Source organism: Olea europaea, unplaced genomic scaffold, assembly GCF_002742605.1.
Source record: "Olea europaea var. sylvestris unplaced genomic scaffold, O_europaea_v1 scaffold963, whole genome shotgun sequence".
NCBI lineage: Eukaryota > Viridiplantae > Streptophyta > Magnoliopsida > Lamiales > Oleaceae > Olea > Olea europaea.
The window spans coordinates 378,425-383,214 of record NW_019268131.1 but is presented as its reverse complement, the minus strand read 5'-3'; the positions used below and the strand labels follow the sequence as shown (position 1 = coordinate 383,214).

General features: G+C 33.5%; 1 pseudogene; it reads right to left on the bottom strand.

The window, feature by feature from the left end:
- Positions 1-3,176: 3,176 nt before the first annotated feature.
- On the bottom strand, positions 3,177-3,709 carry LOC111392705 (annotated as a pseudogene).
- Positions 3,710-4,790: the final 1,081 nt, after the last annotated feature.

Sequence of the window (4,790 nt, the reverse complement as noted above, 5' to 3'; positions counted from 1 at the left end):
CACACCATCTAGGACCAATGGGTTAGGACACATCCTCTCTAACACCTAGAGATGTTAATCAAGTTCAAGCAATGCTTGAACCTATCCATTGTGATTGATTTTGTCATCATATTTGCTGCATTCTTTGAGGTATGCATCTTCTCTAACAACAGCTCTCATGAAGTAACCAACTCTCTTATTTTATAAAATCTCACATTAATGTGCTTGGTTCTTGCATGATAAATCTGATTTTTCGCTAGGAAGATGGCGCTCTGACTATCAAAGTACAGCTTCATTCCATCTTACTTGATCCCAAGTTCCCTGACAAGCCCTTTCAACCACAATAATTCCTTGGTTGCCTCGGTTGCCGCCATGTACTCTATTTATAATCAATTTTCAGAAAAATCAGTAAAAAAAGTGGTTGAAAAAAGTCAATTAATCTCTTGAGAAATGGTCTCCTATAGTTCAAGATTGATCCCATGATCGGCTGGCTCAAATTTTAGGTTTTGTGGATATTAAATCATTAGCTTTTCAATTGAATTTTATCTATGCAGGTGGCGAAGCCTTCTATTTCAAATTCGTTGGCAAATTTTAGTGCAGTTTTTCTTCATAGTTTTTGACCAATCAAGTTACCAACAGATTTCTGCTCTTGCTAATAGTTTTCTCCCGGCATTTTATTGAAACGTGTAATAATTTTTTGGATAATTATTTTAATGGATATTTGGTGGATCGTACTATTTTAATTTCTAAGTTTATTGAAATTGGATGACTATATTAATGTTAATTTAGATCCAAAAATTGGATGATTTTAATCTTTATGAGACAAATTGTCCCGAACCGACCAAGCCAACGCAACCTGACTGACACATGATTGGGTAGGGTTTACATGGGCTTGGTTAGGTTGGATTTCGAACAAACCAACAGTTTTGAATTGGATTTAGGTTGGAGCAAAAATCGACCCAACCCGTCCATACCCATATCCACCCCCTACTCACAAGATGCTTTTGAATTCATTTGGCTAATTTTATGAAAGTGTTTTTTCTAGTTATAAGAGCTTTTAGAGGAATATTGTCCAATGTGTCTTCTTTTAAAAGCACTTTAAAAAAAAACAAAAAACTCTTTTAAAAATTAGTTTCTAAATAAAAATTTAGATAATTTTCTTAAAAAATTCTTCTATAAAAAGTAAAAGCAAAAGTCATGTCGATAATTTTTAGACAATGATGTCTTTTTATTGACTAAAGAATGGGGTTTTGAAGATTGAATTTTTAAAAGGAAAATTGAAGTAAACAAGAAACATATTGGCCCAACCATCTTCAAACTGTGGTAATGTGATCACACGTTGCCTCCAACCATATTCAAAATGCAACCTATTGAAATTATGGGCCTTCATGGTAAATCCACTTCAAAGCCAGGAAAGTGAAAATTTTACTAGAAAGGTACTTAAAAAAATCACACTTAAAAAATTAAATAAAAAGAATATTTGATCAAAAATCAAGTGACAATTTAATATTTTAATATATATATAACCACATCTCCAAACTAATTAAACTTTCAAAACCCTAATTCATTCTATACCTATTCTCTATCTCTATCTTCTCTCACTTTATCCCTATCTCTCTACCCACGGTCGAAATCGCCTCCACCGCAGTGCCCAATCTCTTCTTCCATAACTTGCGTTGCTGCTCGATAAGTTGCTATAGGAAGCTTGGCATTTTAGAAGTGGAGACCAATGAGCAGCGGTAGAGCTTTGGCGAGAAAGAAGTGACAATGTTGGTGGCAAACAAATCCACACTGAAAAATTGTACACGAAGATAAGAAGCACAGATGCCGTTGATCAGTTCATCGGGTCTCTATTTGAAAGTCATTTTGAGATGCAATTTTGGTTGATGGTGGATCTGGCTGTGACAGTTGTGTCGATGGTGGTGGTAGCAGGGACAAATGGGTTGAAGAGTGTTTATGACCAACTATTTAGGTTTTGTACCAATTATATGGTTGATTTGTGACTAAGTATTGGTAGTGGATTGGGATTGACGATAGGGGTGAAGAGTTTGGTGTATATGACCTCAAAATTCTATAATTTGTGATTAACTAATTTGAAAATCTCTGATCATTAAATAAGTTGTGATCTATTAAAATTGTGATTTGTAACCAATAAATAAATATTGTGACCTATCATATTTTTAATTTGTGATTGAAAAATAAATTGTGGCCAATTAATTTAATAATATGTAACCAGTAAATAAAGTGTGACCTATAAGTATGTAATTGTGACCATTAATTGTATAAACATGACCTTAATATATTTAATTAATAAAATATTTTTAATTATTTAGCTATCGCCTAAGATTTGAAAATTTAAACTTATATTCTGAGTTTTGAATTGACATATACTTTACACCCGAAATATGAATTTTTCCTGCCTGGAAATTACTAGAATCATGGGCCAACCAAACCGAGCCCATGTATTTAGGAGAAAAATGGTAAGAACAATGATATGCAACCACGTGACAAGTGATTTGCGGTTAGATGATGATGTCGATTAAATGTATGAATATGAGATTTGCTTCATCAATCTTATAATTTAACGTAACCTCACATAATGATCATCCTCAATTTATACATATAGTATTAATCAAATGATACATACCCCTGTAAAAAATATAATTTGAAAAGGATGATTATGTTCACTAATACGCTTCATAATTTAATTTCTTTAAAGATCAATAATATTTATTCATCATCACATTTTATTTCTTTAACTTTTTTCATTATATTCTTATTCTTAACAATTCATTACTTAGCAAATCTTATTCTTAATAATAGTTTTCATTCAAAAATCGTGTTAGCGTGTTTACAAAAAGGATAAGAATATTTAGTTGCAATTTTGTGTTTGTTATTATTTTTTTTCTTATTAAGAATATGAGAGATAGAAAAGCCTTCTACACCCACTTAATGGCGTTTTGAACAAAAATCGTAACGAGTGATAAAGTGTACTTATTAGTGGAAGGTTGAAACAATGATGAAAAAAAAGTTAGACACAAGTATAGCAAGTAAATTAATGGACCTTTTACAGAATTAATATGTAGTGCAATTATAATAAAATGTAATGTATATATATTTAGCCTTTGAAAAATGTACAATAACTAAACAATGTTGCACACATCAATTAAAAAAAAAAATTGTTATTTGTTCGAATACTATCTAAGCCAAAGCTTCTGGAGATTCAACTTTACAACTGTATCAACAAACATTTTTGTGTCCTCTCCTGTGTTCTTTCTGGTATATCCACTATATAAGACTCCAATACAATTGTATAAACATTCCCATCTTTTTTGAATTCATTAACAGTTGTAACAAATCGATAATTGTTCAATCTGTGCTCTCCATCCACAACTTGAAAACTCAGTATATGCTTTTCATTATCCAGAATCTCTAGTCTCTCGGTGCTGGTTGAGGTCGGGAGATCGAAAAAGACCGTCACCTCGCGGATGCAGCCAACTCCACCTTCGCCAATCATGCGATAGCTCCTGATAAAGTGCTTTTATCTTTGGGGATTGTCGAAGCGGCGGATGAACGGCCACACAGCCTCCGCCGGAGCGTCAATGCGCTGCGTAATTAGGGATGTGCATGTGTTGGGCATTTCGTCAAACATGTGGTAGGCATGAATTACAGGCTCCAATTCTTTGAATTCTTCTTTGATGAGACCTCGAGGGATTGTTTTCCTTTCCATTTTAACTACAAATTTCAATAATCTCACAATTTTTATCAACTTTTCAACCATATATTTCTTTAACTTTTAGCAAATTCTATACTAAAAATTTGACTTTTAACTAAATCAAATGTGGGCTAAATGTGTAGTTAAAAATTAATAAAAATTATTTGTTTTAGCTAGATTGCATATCTCATCTAGTTGGTGTCAGAGCCATTTTCTCGGTGGTTTATATGTACTGTTAAGACAAAATATAAGTATAATGGTACCAGTGAGAACATATTTTTCTAATGACTTTAGAAAATCTCTCACAACATCCTATTACTACTCTTACCCTATCTCACCTTCGTTGACTATCTTTCTCTACTTCATCTTCCTTCAGGAAATCCACCTCTTCTAAGATGGACTATCTTTATGAGATATCCTACTTGGATGAATCGGATAAAATAAATCCTACCAACCTACCTCTTGTAAATCAATATCTACCCTACTCGAAACAATGACAATCTTTCTCCAAATCTGTCTGAAGCCTAATTTCTCCTCAAAAAACTCAAGTAAAAGAATTTGTATAAGCTACAAAATTTGATCAACACCTCCTTCCTGCCACAGAACAAGAACAATTTGTTACTCTGGAGATTTCATCCCATCTTCCAAACATCTGGTTATTAGAAGGATATACACCTCTCCATTTCGGAGCTGTAAGATTTGCTCTTACCCTCCATGTGAGAAAGGGTCTCCCTGCAGTTTCAAGAATTGCACTGCTTGACACAAGATTTGCATAATATCAATATTCGTGCATAGGAACTATACAAATCACTCTAAATGCAGGAACTGTCCTTGTAACCATGTTTCCAAATTTTAACATGCCCAAATCAGATTCACAACTCCTTTCTGCTCTAAAAGTCCAGATCCAAATAGTCAGGGCCGTACCATCTTCTGTCACATATGGTGCAACCCTTCATTATCAGATGGTTTACAGAATCCAAAATCACTCCCTAGATTTTGCTTTTCCCCAAGGAATAGAAGATGTTTTACTTCTTCAAATGGACACTGAACATGTTTCTAGCTCCACCTACGTTCCAAGATAAATCCTACGTACCGA